Below are 20,734 nucleotides of genomic sequence, written 5' to 3' on the forward strand. Positions count from 1 at the left end.
AATGATCTCTGTGCTTTGTAAACAAAATGGTTGCAAAAATACTAATAAACTCTAGAGACACAGAATTGCCTCTGAATTTAAGTCCTTTTCTAAAACACATTTTATTAGATAACTATACTTCATTATTCTCTTCAGATATCATTTATACTTTTTAAATCTAAAATACCTGAGCTAACATTACCTACTTGACCCAGAAGCCCATCAAAAGGCAGTCTTGGGTGTAATGATATCATCCTTATTTCATATTTGCCTTTGGAAGGCAAGAGTCAATTAAACTTCCTCATTGCTCTAAGAAGTATCAATTTGGCAGCGGTATTACTTATGCTTTAGAAAAATACAAGGAGGTAGTATTCTTTGCCATCCAATATTGATACAATTTTTAAAATTATAAATGTGTTATTGATAAAATACTTTTATAAAATTACAGTTCTATATTCATGAATCTATGTTTAATCTTTCTTCAAAACATGAACTTCACACAATCCACTAGGGGCTATCTTAGAATTAAAAATGTTTACATTAGAAGGGCTGCTTTAAAATGGTTCTCTAAAACCAGGCTTTAATGGTATTCAAAAATAATGAGTTTACCTAAATTTACATTGAAAATTTTAGCAGAGCCTGCTTCCATATATTTACACATTTCTTTTTTTATCAGAAAATAAAAATCTGAATTAATTAAGCTGTAATGAATGTCAAAGTATTATAGTACAGAAAGCCACAAAGCAGACACCGATTGCTTTGGGGGACAAGACTCAGAAAGGGATTTTCTTCAATTGGCCATAACGTCTATTAATGGTCTCATAAAACATAGCCTGAAATGTTCTGTGTTTTTTGCAGGATTAAGGTCTTTTGGTTTATTATATTTATGGTCAAGCTTTCTCATAAATCGTTCATATTTTGAGTTGTGTTATTTCTGTTAAGAAAGGTAAATGCTGAGTGTGAAAACAAGGAGAAAAAAAGGCCAATAGTATCCAGGAATCTTCTCTTTTGTCGATTATTGTAGTTAGTATCTTTTTGTTCTTTCTTTGAATATGCATTACATTGCCACTTCTTTGAAATCTCTTTATCTTTTCTATACAAGTTTAATGATGTAGTTATCTTATGTCAACTGAAATTTTCCTTTGGATTTCAATACTGAGAGCCATTTTGTATTTTTACAACTTATATCCTTAAAAAAAGAAGCAGGTTTTTAGCTGCCACAGAGACAGTCTGAGGGCAAGATTAAGCTGGGCATTGCTAAGGAGAAGGCTGTGCAAAGACCTTAAGATATCTCTATTTGGTTATTTCAAATAGAATATCATTTTTACCCATACATATATTTGTTTACAATGAGTTTCATAACTACTCATCCAATCCTGTGTTCCCTCTGAGAAAATGGTGCAAGATGATATCTCCTTCAGAGTTGGAAAACTGCTGTGAGAGATTTCACATACTGGTGAGGGTTACTTTCCCATTGTATCAGTGTGGAAAGGATGTTCATTGGAAGGGTGGGGAGTGGAAACTTCTTTGAAAGCTTAATGTTTCACTTGAGTTACAGTCATGGTTTATAAGGACTTCCTATATTTACAAAGAGATAGAGACATATATACAGTATGAAGAATTGGCTCAAATAATTATGAAGACTGAGACACTCCCCACTTTATTGTCTGAAAACTGAAGACCCATGAAAGCCATTGGTGTTATTCTGTCACATCTGAAGGCTTGAGAACTAGCGGGGCTGATGTTGTAAATCCTACCTAGTCTAAGAGCAGAAGAAGAGGAGATAAGATGTCCCAGTATATCAGTGAAGCAGGAAAAACAGATGGTCAAATTTCTTCTTCCCCAACTTTTGTTCCATCCTGGCCCTTGATGGATTGGAAGGTGTCCATCTACATTCGGAAAGGCAACCTGCTTCACTGAGTTCACTGATTCAAATGCTAATCTCATCCAGAAACGCCCTCACAGGCGCACCAAAATGACCAGTCAAGTTGACACATAAAATTATCCATCATGTGCCTTTAGTCTTGTGATTGAAAATTAGAACATTTAAATGGCTGGACTTTAAGTAGGTAGGTAAGCAGGTGGCTAGGATGTAGGTAATGGGGATAAAAGCAGAAATAAAGATTTATGTAGCCCACGGCCTACAAATATCCAATTGAAGAATTGTTCTGAGAGAAGAAAATGGTGCAACATATATTTGTGGCTAAAATTAAAGGCTTGAAATAATGCCAAACCAAAGCATTTTTCCCTTAATTTGTATATTATCATTGCCGTTTTGAATTTTTTAAAAAAGAGTGATGTGAGGAGAAAGAGCTGTAGGGGGCAAAACACTTATGCAGGGCTGGTCCATGGGTTTGTGACCTAAGCAGCCATGGTGCTCCCTTCTTAAGAGGGCTTTGCACTTGGCTTAATGCTCTGCTACCTCCATCTTGAAACTTTTTCATAATATTTGAACAAAAGTACACATTTTTCATTTTGCACTGGGCCTCTAAAACTATGCAGCTGATCCTCCACTTATGCTATGCTTATATAGTTGCATTTTCCTTGGAGCTTGGGATGACCTTGGTGAGACTGGAGGGGTCTCCATATGTAGCCTGAGATATGCCTCACTCTTATTACACAAGTATTTGTTCTTCTGCTTGAAAGTAAGTGTGTTTAACATATTATGACCATTTTCCATAATTTTAAGCAAGGTAATTTCTTGAGGCATCATGGTTTTTCCACATAAAGGAAATGAGAATTATTTTAAAAATAATTGTGCTTCATCTGAAGATTCTTCATCTAAACATTGTTAGAAAATTATATCTGCTGGGTATTTTAAAGAATTGTGTCAACGCTTATAAATAACCGACTTGATTTAAAATTCATTAAAGAGCAATTGACCAGTTTAAATCATTAAGGGGAAACTTGTACACCAAACAATGATGAGTTGAAATTATTTATGTATAATTCATACACTGGGAGAAAATTCTATATTTGGCTACTTAAACATCCAAATTTTATTAAATCAGGGAAAATTATCTAGATAATGGGGATCAACTCTGTGCACAATTTTAAATGCATATATAGTTTTTAAAAGGGTGCATGATAGTCTTTATTGATTACAAAGTTAATTTATCTAATAGAAAATACATTTTTGAAATATATCTTAGACATCTTGAGTCATCTTTGCTATGAGACAAGTATTATTTTCTTCTCTTTGCACATATTTAAAATATTATATTAGATCACAAAATGCATATAAAAATGCACAAAATGTAAGTACACATACCAATAGGTTTTTCAAAAAAATGGACATAAACAGAAAAAATAGTATTGCTAACCTAGAAAGTTCCCTTGTTGCTCCTTACAGTCATCAATACCTAAGAAAGGCTAACCTCTATCCTGACTTACAGTAATGTCATCTGTCTGTCCATTTTGAAACTTATTTAATCCAAAGCATAGAGTGTACAGTATTTTGTGACTGGACTTCTTTGCTCAATATTATGCTTGTGGTATTTATCCACATTGCCGTAAATGGCAATGGTTCATCTTATTTTTATTGCTCAATAATATTTCACCTTACGATTCTAAACGTGGCTTTGCTTATCATAATGTTGTAGATGAAACATTTAGTTTTTCCATTTGAAATTAGTATTAATAATTTTGCTTCTATATACTTACTTTTCAAATTAATGAAAAAGATAATTTGAACTGCACTTTAAATAGAGACGATTGTCTTATGGAGACATTTATCATAAAAAGCTTATTTTCATGTAAGTTGAGTTTCTTTTATGCTGTTTTCAAGACAAGAGCTATCAGAGTTACACAGTACTTTACCATTTATAAGAAGGCTGTCTAGATTTCTCCTTAGAACAATGTCTATTACTAGAATATGGATTTTATGACTTTCCACAGTTGATGTGTTCACTACAATAAGGCAGGTCAACATTTTTACTGTTTTCCAGCACCATCACTTAATGCATTTAAATGCATTTTGATATATAGTATCAAGACAAACAATATCCTGACGTGAAACTCTGCTCCAAATATTTTTAAACTGTTTTATTTAACCATAAATCCTTTCTTAAATCAAGTAAGGCATCCAGGGTTTTGACACAGTTCTTAGTGCTTTTACAATAATTACTATATTTATAGTTATTCAGAAAAATCAATATTTCATTGAGAATTTCAAACTGCGACTATCACATAATGAATTTAATAACATATGATATGTAACAACGACATTGTCTCAAGTATTTTATTTTACTAATTCTTTTATAAATAGATAAACAGGGTAAGTAAATAGCATAATAGGAAAAATTCAATTCCTTCATCATTATTTCTCAAACCAATGTTTTATATTGTTCTTTTATTATATGCTAAAGGATCTCTTAGTAGAAATAAATCATGACAATCTTCTCCAAGGTTTCCTGTATCCTACTTTAATTTGTCCTCTGATGGGGACTCTCATTTATTTATTGATTGATTAGCTTATTCATTTATTTTAAATTTATTTACAAATAATTTCTGATGTCACACTCTGGACAGTCTCCATTCTAGACACTAGAAATGCAGAAATTCTCTTAAGGATTTATTCATTAATATAATTAATACTTATTGAAAATCTAAAATTAGATTAAATCGGTGATGGTTCATCTAGAGCACCAAGTAATTCATACAAAATCAGAGTTTCAGTGTAGGGATTTGACTTTACTCAATGGAGCAGCCTGGTTAAAGGGGCTATGCCAGCCAGGCTATGTTTCTTTGTCTAGTTCTGAGCAGACTGTTGGGAGCAGAAATTGGATGTAAATTAGGGAGGCAAGAACAAACCAGAATTGGCTAGATTGTTCTGAAAACTGTAAGGACAGTTGGAACTTATGATGGCATTTCACCTCTTTCAATCCTCCAACTTCAGTGCTCCAGGTGTCCTACAAGAGATGCTGAATTCTTACATGATGCTAGGCCCAAAAATCAGAGCATCTTAAGCTGAAGATCTGGTCAGAGTTATAGGAGTTGTAGATCCTGTTGCTCTCCTTTGAGCCAGCAGAAATGACACACAAATGACAATGACCTTCTGTTCTTCATTGATTTTCTGTGTGTAAAACGATGGCTGCAGCTTCACTCACCCTTCCAAATGAAGACTACAACATCTCTTGTAGTCTATATGAATCTAAAATTAGGCAAGACAGGGGATTCTGGGCAATTTGTTCCAGCTTCACTAGGTTGACATAATTAACCCTGCCACACAGTTATTTCGTTATGAGCTGTGGTTGCAATGATTAACAAGGAAGATATGGTGTCAGTCCTCATGAAATTTAATATTATTGGGCACCTTTCTCAGAGAAGGGGACATTTAAAAGCTCTTAAAGATGGAAATAGCACTGAAAGTTTGGGAAAGACCTATCTGGATTTTCCTTAATGTCTTTGAGGATAGATTGCCTATAACTCACTCTTTCTCTAAGTATCAGCTCCTCAAACACTTTGGATAAATTCTAAAATTTTGCTGAAAAGATACATTTTTATATATTCTATTTCCCCACCCACAGGAATATAGTTTCTTTATTATGATGATGGTCATCTTTTAATTATTTTTCACTTCATACATTTTTTATTATTCTCATATTCTGGACTATACTTTCTGGTTTTATGCCATTGTTATAAATATTATTAACAAAATTATTATCTGTATTTTTATGGCAGTGTAGTTGGAAAGAAAGAAAAGGTAAATATCTTCTGTTAGTCAGACACAGATATTAAATATTAAATATCTTAAATGTGTGTGTATTCTTTCTAAGTTTAATTTCCACCCATTAATAAGTTAATCTTTGCTTAACAAAAATGAAGATTGTTAATGTTTCTGATAGTGTGGTTTTCAGGGAAGTAAATAGAATCAGTACAGAATGATTATCTTAGAATTTTGAGGTAATGTGGTATTTTTATACATTTTTATTTCAATTTACACTGGTTCTTGGCGTGATGTCAAAAATTCTCATGATGTCATTATTTTTTCATGTGATTCCGTAAAAGTGCTACCTTGAAGGAAATGGAGATTAGGGATCAAATTTTATATTTCTACATTAGTGCATTTTAATTCTCTTTGCCTCCTATAAAAGACAAGTAGTATGAGTGCATGTGTATTCATACATATATACAAATATAAATGTTTACATATGTAGATATACACACATATCTATCATATCTTAATAATATAAAGGTTTAATAATTGAATCCACCTTTCAAAACCGATGTTTTTTCTTAAGGAGGAAAAAGTGATTTTTAGCTGAATATACATAATTATACTGAGAAATGAATAAAGTAGAGCAATTTCCAGTGAAAGACTGCACATAAGCAAACAAGATTTTTGTAACCTTGATGGAAAAAAGTTATTTTTTCACTGATTTAAGTAATGTCATGTACCAGACATATTATATTTATTTCCTCATATAGTATTTCATTTACATAAAAGAGTAGGTTTTATTATTAGTTAAAACTATACATATATATATATTATAAATACATTTTTGTTTGTATGGGGAATTTCAGATTGCATCCTTAATCTATTCCATTATTTTTTCTTCTTAACATAGTGCTTACCACCTTCTATCACATACTTATTATATTTATTGTATTTTTTACTCTCTTCCCCCAACAGAATGTAAACTCCCCAAAGGCATAAATATTTCTCTCTTTGTTTCGTGATAAAATCCAAGTATTCAGAAAAAATATCTGGTACTTTAATTTTTTTTTTCACTTCTTTACTTCTCACTTTTTTAAAAATGTTACTTTAAGTTCTGGGATACTTGTGCTGAATGTGCAGATTTCTTACAAAATCTATATATTGATAACTGCATTCATTCAGTTCTGATATTAATGCTCCCTACATTCTCAACCTAAAGCAAAACTAAACATTTGCTTTATGCTGTCCTGACCAATTGTTCATAAAGAACCAAATCAGAATATTTTTCTTTTTTTTTTTATTATTTTCTTTTTTTTCTTTTTCTTTTTCTTTCTTTTTTTTTTGAGATGGAGTCTTGCTTTGTCGCCCGGGCTGGAGTGCTGTGGCCGGATCTCAGCTCACTGCAAGCTCCGCCTCCCGGGTTTACGCCATTCTCCTGCCTCAGCCTCCCGAGTAGCTGGGACTGCAGGCGCCCGCCACCTCGCCCGGCTAGTTTTTTGTATTTTTAGTAGAGACGGGGTTTCACCGTGTTAGCCAGGATGGTCTCGATCTCCTGACCTCGTGATCTGCCCGTCTCGGCCTCCCAAAGTGCTGGGATTACAGGCTTGAGCCACCGCGCCCGGCCTTTATTATTTTCTTAATGATAATGATATGCCATACATTTATATTCCCAAAATTTTGCTATTAAACACAAATACAGAGGTAAAAGCCAAAATGTCACCCATAAGTATAAATTTCAAACTTAAACAACTTTATAAGCTTTTTAATGGTTGAAAGAAGACATGTCCTTTTCTCTTTTCTCATTAAGATAAAAAGACAGGGTTTATATAACCTAAGATATTTATTTTTCTCCTCACACAAAATGATACTCAGTCTTGAATATTTAGCAAACTTTATTGAGAATTTATAGTTAATACGTAGGTATACTTACATAAAAGATTTTCTTAGGTAATTTTGAAAATATCACACAAATTTTCATATAACTGATACTTTAATTTTATCTCACTGAGAAAAAAGATGTCTGAATCATTTATGGGAAAATACTCTGGTTTAATTTCTAAATTTACATGGGTAAAATATTAAACAGAGATTTTATTTAAGACGAATGCAATATCTACCTCCAAATTAAAATCACAATAGTTTCTGAAGTTTTATTAAATTTAACGAATTGGAAAAAGTGAATTTGATTTTAGTTCTTTGTCTTGTGGCGTTGCCAAACTTGTTGAATTTCTAGCAGTGTTGTCTACTCCATGCTTTTGAACTATCTTTTAAATGTCATTACAAACTTTCTCATTCTCATGAATTTAAACATATAAAAATTCCATATTTTCACCCCTTTGTTAATATTAAAACAAATATACATATAAAAGCAATAATTCACAAACCTCCCATTGATCAGATTCAGACCTTCTAAATGAAAAAAGATACATAAATTTATTGCATATATACACATCAAAATCCCAGTGATTCTTTTTTTTTTTATTTTTTTAATTTTTTATTTTTTATTATACTTTAAGTTCTAGGGTACATGTGCATAACGTGCAGATTACATATGTATACATGTGCCATGTTGGTGTGCTGCACCCATCAACTCGTCAGCACCCATCAATTAATCATTTATATCAGGTATAACTCCCCAATGCGATCCCTCCCTCCTCCCTCCTCCCCATGATAGGCCCTAGTGTGTGATGTTCCCCTTCCCGAGTCCAAGTGAGCTCATTGTTCAGTTCCCACCTATGAGTGAGAACATGCGGTGTTTGGTTTTCTCTTCTTGTGATAATTTGCTAAGAATGATGGTTTCCAGCTGCATCCATGTCTCTACAAAGGACGCAAACTCATCCTTTTTTATGGCTGCATAGTATTCCATGGTGTATATGTGCCACATTTTCTTAATCCAGTCTGTCACTGATGGACATTTGGGTTGATTCCAAGTCTTTGCTATTGTGAATAGTGCCGCAATAAACATACGTGTGCATGTGTCTTTGTAGTAGCATAATTTATAATCCTTTGGGTATATACCCAGTAGTGGGATGGCTGGGTCATATGGTACATCTAGTTCTAGATCCTTGAGGAATCGCCATACTGTTTTCCATAATGGTTGAACTAGTTTACAATCCCACCAACAGTGTAAAAGTGTTCCTATTTCTCCACATCCTCTCCAACACCTATTGTTTCCTGATTTTTTAATGATTGCCATTCTAACTGGTGTGAGATGGTATCTCATTGTGGTTTTGATTTGCATTTCTCTGATGGCCAGTGATGATGAGCATTTTTTCATGTGTCTGTTGGCTGTATGAATGTCTTCTTTTGAGAAATGTCTGTTCATATCCTTTCCCCACTTTTGGATGGGGTTGTTTGTTTTTTTCTTGTATATTTGCTTGAGTTCTTTGTAGATTCTGGAAATGAGCCCTTTGTCAGATGAGTAGATTGCAAAAATTTTCTCCCATTCTGTAGGTTGCCTGTTCACTCTGATGGTAGTTTCTTTTGCTGTGCAGAAGCTCTTTAGTTTAATTACATCCCATTTGTCAATTTTGGCTTTTGCTGCCATTGCTTTTGGTGTTTTAGACATGAAGTCCTTGCCCATGCCTATGTCCTGAATGGTACTACCTAGATTTTCTTCTAGGGTTTTTATGGTATTAGGTCTAACATTTAAGTCTCTAATCCATCTTGAATTAATCTTCGTATAAGAAGTAAGGAAAGGATCCAGTTTCAGCTTTCTACTTATGGCTAGCCAATTTTCCCAGCACCATTTATTAAATAGGGAATCCTTTCCCCATTTCTTGTTTTTGTCAGGTTTGTCAAAGATCAGATGGTTGTAGATGTGTGGCATTATTTCTGAAGGCTCCGTTCTGTTCCATTGGTCTATATCTCTGTTTTGGTACCAGTACCATGCTGTTTTGGTTACTGTAGCCTTGTAGTATAGTTTGAAGTCAGGTAGCGTGACACCTCCGGCTTTGTCCTTTTGACTTAGGATTGTCTTGGCAATACGGGCTCTTTTTTGGTTCCATATGAACTTTAAAGCAGTTTTTTCCAATTCTGTGAAGAAACTCATTGGTAGCTTGATGGGGATGGCATTGAATCTATAAATTACCTTGGGCAGTATGGCCATTTTCACAATATTGATTCTGCCTATCCATGAGCATGGTATGTTCTTCCATTTGTTTGTGTCCTCTTTGATTTCACTGAGCAGTGGTTTGTAGTTCTCCTTGAAGAGGTCCTTTACATCCCTTGTAAGTTGGATTCCTAGGTATTTTATTCTCTTTGAAGCAATTGTGAATGGAAGTTCATTCCTGATTTGGCTCTCTGCTTGTCTGTTACTGGTGTATAAGAATGCTTGTGATTTTTGCACATTAATTTTGTATCCTGAGACTTTGCTGAAGTTGCTTATCAGCTTAAGAAGATTTTGGGCTGAGACGATGGGGTTTTCTAAATACACAATCATGTCATCTGCAAACAGGGACAATTTGACTTCCTCTTTTCCTAACTGAATACCCTTGATTTCTTTCTCTTGCCTGATTGCCCTAGCCAGAACTTCCAACACTATGTTGAATAGGAGTGGTGAGAGAGGGCATCCCTGTCTTGTGCCAGTTTTCAAAGGGAACTTTTCCAGTTTTTGCCCATTCAGTATGATATTAGCGGTGGGTTTGTCATAAATAGCTCTTATTATTTTGAGGTACGTTCCATCAATACCGAATTTGTTGAGCGTTTTTAGCATGAAGGGCTGTTGAATTTTGTCAAAAGCCTTTTCTGCATCTATTGAGATAATCATGTGGTTCTTGTCTTTGGTTCTGTTGATATGCTGGATTACGTTGATTGATTTGCAAATGTTGAACCAGCCTTGCATCCCAGGGATGAAGCCCACTTGATCATGGTGGATAAGCTTTTTGATGTGCTGCTGAATCCGGTTTGCCAGTATTTTATTGAGGATTTTTGCATCGATGTTCATCAGGGAGATTGGTCTAAAATTCTCTTTTTTTGTTGTGTCTCTGCCAGGCTTTGGTATCAGGATGATGCTGGCCTCATAAAATGATTTAGGGAGGATTCCCTCTTTTTCTATTGATTGGAATAGTTTCAGAAGGAATGGTACCAGCTCCTCCTTGTACCTCTGGTAGAATTCAGCTGTGAATCCATCTGGTCCTGGGCTTTTTTTGGTGGGCAGGCTATTAATTGTTGCCTCAATTTCAGAGGCTGCTATTGGTCTATTCAGGGATTCAACTTCTTCCTGGTTTAGTCTTGGAAGAGTGTACGTGTCCAGGAAATTATCCATTTCTTCTAGATTTTCTAGTTGATTTGCGTAGAGGTGTTTATAGTATTCTCTGATGGTAGTTTGTATTTCTGTGGGGTCGGTGGTGATATCCCCTTTATCATTTTTTATTGCGTCTATTTGATTCCTCTCTCTTTTCTTCTTTATTAATCTTGCTAGCGGTCTGTCAATTTTGTTGATCTTTTCAAAAAACCAACTCCTGGATTCATTGATTCTTTGGAGGGTTTTTTGTGTCTCTATCTCCTTCAGTTCTGCTCTGATCTTAGTTATTTCTTGCTTTCTGCTAGCTTTTGAATGTGTTTGCTCTTGCCTCTCTAGTTCTTTTAATTGTGATGTTAGAGTGTCAATTTTAGATCTTTCCTGCTTTCTCTTGTGGGCACTTAGTGCTATAAATTTCCCTCTACATACTGCTTTAAATGTGTCCCAGAGATTCTGGTATGTTGTATCTTTGCTCTCATTGGATTCAAAGAACATCTTTATTTCTGCTTTCATTTCGTTATGTACCCAGTAGTCATTCAGGAACAGGTTGTTCAGTTTCCATGTAGTTGAGCGGTTTTGATTGAATTTCTTAGTCCTGAGTTCTAGTTTGATTGCACTGTGGTCAGTGAGACAGTTTGTTATAATTTCTGTTCTTTTACATTTGCTGAGGAGTGCTTTACTTCCAATTATGTGGTCAATTTTGGAATAAGTGCGATGTGGTGCTGAGAAGAATGTATATTCTGTTGACTTGGGGTGGAGAGTTCTATAGATGTCTATTAGGTCCGCTTGGTGCAGAGATGAGTTCAATTCCTGGATATCCTTGTTAACTTTCTGTCTCGTTGATCTGTCTAATGTTGACAGTCGAGTGTTGAAGTCTCCCATTATTATTGTATGGGAGTCTAAGTCTCTTTGTTAGTCTCTAAGGACTTGCTTTATGAATCTGGGTGCTCCTGTATTAGGTGCATATATATTTAGGATAGTTAGCTCTTCCTGTTGGATTGATCCCTTTACCATTATGTAATGGCCTTCTTTGTCTCTTTTGATCTTTGATGGTTTAAAGTCTGTTTTATCAGAGACTAGGATTGCAACCCCTGCTTTTTTTTGTTCTCCATTTGCTTGGTAGATCTTCCTCCATCCTTTTATTTTGAGCCTATGTATGTCTCTGCATGTGAGATGGGTCTCCTGAAGACAGCAGACTGATGGGTCTTGACTCTTTATCCAGTTTGCCAGTCTGTGTCTTTTAATTGGAGCATTTAGTCCATTTACATTTAAGGTTAATATTGTTATGTGTGATCTTGATCCTGCCATTATGATATTAACTGGTTAGTTTGCTCATTAGTTGATGCAGTTTCTTCCTAGGCTCGATGGTCTTTACATTTTGGCATGTTTTTGCAGTGGCTGGTACCGGTTGTTCCTTTCCATGTTTAGGGCTTCCTTCAGGGTCTCTTGTAAGGCAGGCCTGGTGGTGACAAAATCTCTAAGCATTTGCTTATCTGTAAAGAATTTTATTTCTCCTTCACTTATGAAACTTAGTTTGGCTGGATACGAAATTCTGGGTTTAAAATTCTTTTCTTTAAGAACGTTGAATATTGGCCCCCACTCTCTTCTGGCTTGTAGAGTTTCTGCCGAGAGATCTGCTGTCAGTCTGATGGGCTTCCCTTTGTGGGTAACCCGACCTTTCTCTCTGGCTGCCCTTAAGATTTTTTCCTTCATTTCAACTTTGGTGAATCTGGCAATTATGTGTCTTGGAGTTGCTCTTCTGGAGGAGTATCTTTGTGGCGTTCTCTGTATTTCCTGAATGTGAATGTTGGCCTGCCCTGCTAGGTTGGGGAAGTTCTCCTGGATGATATCCTGTAGAGTGTTTTCCAATTTGGTTCCATTTTCCCCCTCACTTTCAGGCACCCCAATCAGACGTAGATTTGGTCTTTTGACATAATCCCATACTTCCTGCAGGCTTTGTTCATTTCTTTTTCTTCTTTTTTCTTTTGGTTTCTCTTCTCGCTTCATTTCATTCATTTGATCCTCCATCGCTGATACTCTTTCTTCCAGTTGATCGAGTCGGTTACTGAAGCTTGTGCATTTGTCACGTATTTCTCGTGTCATGGTTTTCACCTCTGTCATTTCGTTTATGACCTTCTCTGTATTAATTAGTCTAGCTGTCAATTCTTCCACTTTTTTTTCAAGATTTTTAGTTTCTTTGCGCTGGGTACGTAATTCCTCCTTTAGCTCTGAGAGGTTTGATGGACTGAAGCCTTCTTCTCTCATCTCATCAAAATCATTCTCTGACCAGCTTTGATCCGTTGCTGGCGATGGGCTGTGCTCCTTTGCAGGAGGAGATGCGCTCTTATTTTTTGAATTTCCAGCTTTTCTGCCCTGATTTTTCCCCATCTTTGTGGTTTTATCTGTCACTGGTCTTTGATGATGGTGACGTACTGATGGGGTTTTGATATAGGTGTCCTTCCTGTTTGATAGGTTTCCTTCTGACTGTCAGGACCCTCAGCTATAGGTCTGTTGGAGATTGCTTGAGGTCCACTCCAGACCCTGTTTGCCTGGGTATCAGCAGCAGAGGTTGCAGAAGATAGAATATTGCTGAACAGCGAGTGCACCTGTCTGATTCTTGCTTTGGAAGCTTCCTCTCAGGGGTGTACTCCACCCTGTGAGGTGTGGGGTGTCAGACTGCCCCTAGTGGGGGATGTCTCCCAGTTAGGCTACTCAGGGGTCAGTGACCCACTTGAGCAGGCAGACTGCCCCTTCTCAGATCTCAACCTCCGTGTTGGGAGATCCACTGCTCTCTTCAAAGCTGTCAGACAGAGTCGTTCGCGTCTGCACAGGCTTCTGCTCCTTTAGCTGAGCCCTGTCCCCAGAGGCGCAGTCTACAGAGACAGGCACGTTTCCTTGAGCTGCTGTGAGCTCCACCCAGTTCCAGCTTCCCAGCGGCTTTATTTACCTACTTAAGCCTCAGCGATGGCGGGCGCCCCTCCCCCAGCCTCGCTGCTGCCTTGCGGTTAGATTGCCGCAGACTGCTGTGTTAGCAAGGAGAGAGGCTCCGTGGGCGTGGGACCCTCCCGGCCAGGTGTGGGATACAATCTCCGGTGTGCCGGTGTTACAGCGTAGTATTGGGGTGGGAGTTACCCGATTTTCCAGGTGTTGTGTGTCTCAGTTCCCCTGGCTAGGAAAAGGGACTCCCTTCCCCCTCGCGCTTCCCAGGTGAGGCGATGCCTCGCCCTGCTTCAGCTCTCGCTGGTCGGGCTGCAGCAGCTGACCAGCACCGATTGTCCGGCACTCCCGAGTGAGATGACCCCAGTACCTCAGTTGAAAATGCAGAAATCGCCAGTCTTCTGTGTCGCTCGCGCTGGGAGATGGAGACTGAAGCTGTTCCTATTCGGCCATCTTGCTCCGCCCCCCTCAAAATCCCAGTGATTCTTAGTACTATAAAGTAACTAATGGAAATAAAGCCTTTAAATGGTTAAAGACATTTAGGCATTGGTGAGGAATGCAAGATTTTTTCTAACTATATTTTATTAATCACAAGTGGTAACTGCTGCTGAAAATTTATGACATTGGTTTTTCTTTTTTTTTGTAAGAGTTCCTGTTTTTGCCTTTTTAATAATTAACAGAGAGAAGGTCTTTCATTTCTGAGCAAGAATAATTTTTGTTCTGACACTGCCTTGTGGGCTAACACTAAGTATTACAAAGATTTAGTTAAGAAAACTAAGTATATCTAGATATATCTTTTATGCACTGAGTTTATTAATTTATGTAATTAGAACATTACATTATCATGTGAGCTGCTAAGTGATTTTCTCTGAATTCTAGAAATAAATTGGGAAATGGCTATCATTCAAATAGCAGTTTTAATGTTAAATTTATGTATTTATCTTTTTGACATAACCAAAAAGCTTAGTAATTGGTAGATTTCAAGATGTCTTTATGATGTAGTAGAATGTTATAGATTATGTCAACAAATTTCATGAATAGTTTAACTTGCAAATCAGAAAAATTTAGGAGAGAGAGCCACTGGGAAACATCATTGTGGAAACTAGAGATTTAGAAAACAACACTAGTTCTTTCTTAAATTTCAGTAGATAGCCAGGGTAATTAAACAATTGAGCAGATTCACAGACATAAAAGTTGAAAATCAAAATCAACAAATAAAAAATGAAATTTAATAGAGAGAAAAGAGAAGAGAAAATTAAGCAGTAACATTTCTGATTAATGTACTCACAGTTTAAGGAGAATACTAAGCACACAAAATAAAGAACAGATAACATCAGAAAAAAACTGTAGTCTTCTTAAGTTACTAAATTAAAAGTTACAAAGACATAGCTGATAAATCAATTAAGGAATGTGTGTGTGTGTGTGTTTGTGATAAAGAAGGTGAGGGAAAGGGTAGTGGAAGTTATATTTCTGTTACAAAATGGGAAGTTAGACATATTTTCAGATATTCAAATTATTAAAAATACAAAGCAATCCAACAGTAAAACAGAAATTCAAATTCTGAGGAGAAAAGATAGGTGTAGTTAGCTTCAGTAATGTAAATCCTCATCTTTCATATTGAGAATTAAACAGAAATGGTCAAAGTTGGTTAATAAAATGCTGGTGTAAGCCTACTGTGTAGCATTATGGAGATAATCTCCTAAATAATAAAATATAATTTTGAGAAATATAATTACATTTACAAAGGTATGAATTTAGAAATATTTGCTTTCCTCTAATAGCTATTCTGTAGTAGATAATTTATTGCTATATGCATGTCTTATTTTGATAAGAACTATATATGAATCATATATACATTATTTATAGTTCATATATGTTTTATACATAGTTCATATATAGTTTATATATATGAGAAACATAAATGTTTATCTTATATGTGCTCTTATTAGAAGAGCATGGAAAAGAGAAAATAAAGTCCTGAGCTTGAGCAGGCCATTAAAATGGATAAAAGGAATAAATTTGAATTTAATTAGGAGTAGAATAGCTGCATATGGAGATTAATAATAGGAGTGTAAGGAAAAAGTAAAACAAGGGGTCTTGAATTTTTCACTTGTTCTAGATTCAGTGACCAGTTTACACTGATTATTTGACACAGGGCACAGAATTGGAATTGGCTTGCAGTTAAATAGGTTAAAAGGCATAGTTTTGAATAGGGTAGAGATTTGAATTTAAATATTGATGTGTTTTGGGGCATAATTTGAGAAGGATTTTGACAAGATTGGAATTGTAATGCAAAAATTTTTCCAATGTTTTTCACATGAAAAATGGAGGGAATTAAGAAAAAAAACCCCGCATATTTAGTGTTTACTTTTAGTGCTATTTATGTGACAATAATTTACATAATTCATTTTGTTTAACTAAAAAAAGTTAATTTATAATTGATGAGAAGTAAGCTGCATAACTGAAATTTGAATCTATGTCTCACCAACACCTTAGGTCACATATTTTCTTTCATACACATAACTTGGGTTTATGATCCCTTAAAAGAACGGTTATATAAACCTGGTTGCATATGTAATTTTATATCAGAAACAGCTTTGCATTTGGGGGAGGGGAGGGCAGGAGTGGAAACATGAGAGGGTTGAGCATAGTACTATTTACCAAAGAGGTGGGCAGGTACCACCAAGAAGATGTTATTAAAAGGTAAATAAATATGCACAAGTTATTATGACAAATTTTATTGAAAGCTGTGCAGGAATTAGATAATATATTTCCTATTTATAATTTGCTCTTAGCATGTGATATATTGTGTTTGTTTTGAATCTCTCAGGTGCTATATTATTCTAATATGTAAAAGAGTAAAAACAAGATTGGCAGCTGCAGGGAGATGAGCAAAAGAGCATCAGTGAGAGGTAAGCAAGTCTGAAATTTATGATGTGATCAATTCAGAAAAAAATATAAAACTAACATGAGATATGGCTTTAAAATGTCTTCTTAAATAATATACTTTTTATAATTCCACCCTACATTAGACAACTGATTGATCGCATTATTATGAAAGAAAAAGCAACATAGCAATTCGAAAGTTATTAGGTTGAGCAGTTTGATGAATGATATGAAATCCAACGGGGGACAGGAAAAAAACACGAACTCTTATTATAAAAACACAGAATATCATAGTAAATAAAAATCATCCAGATTTTACTGGTATCTTCTTAAAATTTAGAAGCATCTTACATCAACATTTGCATATTTATTTTTCATTGAGCCAAGATGTATGCCTTTGAGTAGCTGAACTAATTCACCAAACGTCTAGTAGAGGGTCAATTGAAAGAACGAACATATTCCTGCCTCAACCCTTTCCATATATTGTTTCATCTTCCTAGATTAGAGCACAAGGTCTTTATAACGTTAATATGACAGATTTCTTAACATTCAGGTCTTAAGCCAAATATAACAACTCCAGCAAAGACTGTTTCTGATAGCTCCTCTTCTGATTTCTTCAAGTGAATTAAACCCTCTTGCTGTAAGATATTCACTGTTTTTATTGAATTATCTTTCCAATGCAACTAGACTATGGCTAGTGATGAACCCTCTTGGGATTACTTGAAACACAGTAACTAAAATCATTTTCTATGCCCTGTGGTATAAATGAGGAATGCTTTTTGATAAGGGACTTGTCTTCTGCCCTTTTTCTCCCATTTAGGTGATAATCCAATTTATATCCCATTAATTTTCTTCAACATACATATCAATGCCTAAATTCATCTTATCACTTTGTTAAGATGGTCATTTATTACCCGACCTCAGTGTAAACTCCAGAGAGAAGGAACAAGATGTGTTTTCTATAGTGCTAACGTCCCAGAGGCAATTAGTAAGCACATAGCACAGTACATAATAATTGAATGATTTATAAATATTAATCAATATTTTCTCTATTTCGGTTATCACAGTGACCATTTGAAAGCTCAACCTGGTGACAAGTAATTTTATTACTATGTTTTCTTCAAAAGTGAGAAAAAGAGTTTAGTAAATCCTCTTATATTCACCGGTTTAACTATGAGAAATTGTAAAGAAGTTTCCTTTGAACATTTGCCTAAAGCACAGAGTGGTTGTTTCTCCAATTTCTTCCATCACTTAATTTCCTTAATTACAATATCATCACATATGCCTTCTAGCATAACAGCTGGGAGGGGTACAACTGATTGCTATCAGTTGGACATTTTCTACAGCATGGGATTAATATGCCAAAGAGTTGCAACATTGCTGTTGTCATTGCTATTATAGTATTGCTACAAGAATTTATTACAGTTAGGGAAATAATGACAGATATGGTTCATCTTCTTTACTGTAAGAAATGGTAGGAAGTCAAATTCACACAGATGTATCCAAAAGCAGTTACTTCTGTATGTATAAGTATGTATGTGTAGAAACTTTTGCCACTAGAAGTATTAAAACTTTATATGGCAATGTTATTTAAAAAAATATCAACTGACCAAAATTAGATTTTGATTATTAGAAAATATAAATAATATTTTCAGAGTTTGAAAAGAATAAGTGGTAAAATTCAGAAACATTAAAATTACATAAGAATTTTTGTTTGGGTTTTTTTTTTTTTCCAAGAAAAGAAGAGGTGCTTTGATACGTTATTCACATTCTCAGAAGTATTAGTTTATGCCATGTATTATACATTTCAAAATTGGCAGAATAGAAGATTTTGAAAGTTAACCAAGCAAAGAAATGAAAGGGTTTGAGGTGATGAACGTGCTGACTACCTTGATTTAACAAGGATTAATGTATACATATACTGAAACATCACACTGTACCCCATAAACATGTAGATTTATTAGGTGTCAGTTGTAAACCAAATAGAAACCAAAATCAGTATAAGCCCTTAGGTTAGAGAGTGAGTTTGCATCCTGTCTATTCTTTATACATATAATGCAGACAAAGCACCCTTAACTTATGTATGTCCACCCTTAAAATAGACATAGTATTAGTACATTCTTCATAGTTAAATAGGTTGAAATAATTGAGGCAATTAATGCAAAATTCTTACCATAGTGTCTGGCATTCTGTAAATACCCATATAAGGTGTTTTTGACTCTTGATCTTCATCTCCAGTCATTAATAGTGACCATTCTTTGGTTGGTCTTTCTTTCTTCTGCCTAAATTAGGAAACTTTTTTTTTTTTTCTTTTTGCTATTAGGAACTAGCTGAAAGGTAATAATGATCTAATTATTATTGTCTGAAACCTAATTTGTAGTATAACTCAAGCAAAGTTCTGTCAGGGGATAAAAGAGAATGTCTTATTTAATTAATCAGTTTTGCACATCATATATCTTGGTACATGAAGAATGCCGACTAGATCTGTTTATATATGTAAATTTCACAGAGGCACACAACCTGCCAGGGTTTTATTTGGTTGTGGTGGAGATAATCGTGATTACTGTAATGTGATTTATTTGATTAGAGAGACATGTATTTTCTTCAGAAGACTAGAAACACTTTAGAAAAACTTGAATTTTCTATGAAAATTTAGTATTGTTATTATGAAATTTCATGTATCTATAAAGTACACCTCTTCCAAAGTTATAATAATTTTGATGTCCCTAGGAAATATATAGGTATAAATAAAACCTATTTTGATTTAAATGTGAATAGCCCAATTTATTTCCAAAAAAATTAGATTTTGAAATCAATTCATTCTTAAACATTAACCAGGCATTTTAGGGAAAAAAATTAAGTGTTAACAGAGTTTATAGCCTTGTATTGCTCTTTCTATAGAAAACAGTGTCTTTACCAGGTATACTATGATTTAAATACAGAACCAAAAATACCATTTGCAGGTTTACTTATTGAATTTCATGTTCCATCTCCTATTAAAATTTACCTGGAAACTTAAAAATAGGCTTAAAATTATTTAAAGAAAAAAATAAGACTGAGGTAGTACTTTGTACCATACTAAGTAAACCAAGGAAACTTTCCCTCAAATCAAAAATTTGATGACTCTTAAAGTAAGGCATGAATTATAATTAACAAATTACAAAGTACTATTTAATGACAGAAAATTTCTTACTATTATCATACCTACATAATAAGGCATGAATAATGCATGGCCTTTTGGAGTATGCTTCTTAACTCAGATTTAGTGAACTGATACAAATATTCAAGTTTGATCTTGAAATGGGGAAGAGACAAAGACAGTAAAAATTAAGAAAGAGACAATTCCACTCACTTAAAAATGATTTATTCAAAACTATAAACATTTAATGCCTACTATGTATAAGACACTCTCTGAAGTTCTGGTAATAGATTTAAAGATAATTAAAATATACTCAAGGAATCTGTGATATAGAAGTCAATACACACATTTATACACATAGCTAATCTCTAATGAGAGCAAACAATTAATATATGCACCTAACCAAATGGACAAGACATAACTATAATTCTGTAAAAATTAAATAATGATTTACAAAACTCATAAGTTATAAGTGTACTAAGTTTGGCAATGCATAATATTTACAGTGTCCAAAAATAGTCCACAGTATTTCAGACATTTATCTCATCTAAAAATATTTCTTAGATTAGCTTTGAAATAGAATTGGAAGATATTTTAATTGTTGTGGTTGCTTGTTCTGCTGATACTGCTTAAATTAACTTATTTTCTTTCAATCAAAAGCAGTGGATAGAACACGTTTTTTTCTAAAATTGCATTCATTTATTTCCAGGTATAATTTGGGAGAGTGAGCCCTCAGGATCGAGAGAGGAAATTGTTAATATTATTTATTATATCCTTAGGGCCATATATACACAGGGCAGAAGATAACTAATTATGCCAAAGAAAGGTTCTTCCCTATGGACTTGACACAATAATGGAGCCTCTGATTTCTTTCGAAAAGTAACTGGCTGAA

The sequence above is a fragment of the Piliocolobus tephrosceles genome, chromosome 14 (genome assembly GCF_002776525.5).
Source record: "Piliocolobus tephrosceles isolate RC106 chromosome 14, ASM277652v3, whole genome shotgun sequence".
NCBI lineage: Eukaryota > Metazoa > Chordata > Mammalia > Primates > Cercopithecidae > Piliocolobus > Piliocolobus tephrosceles.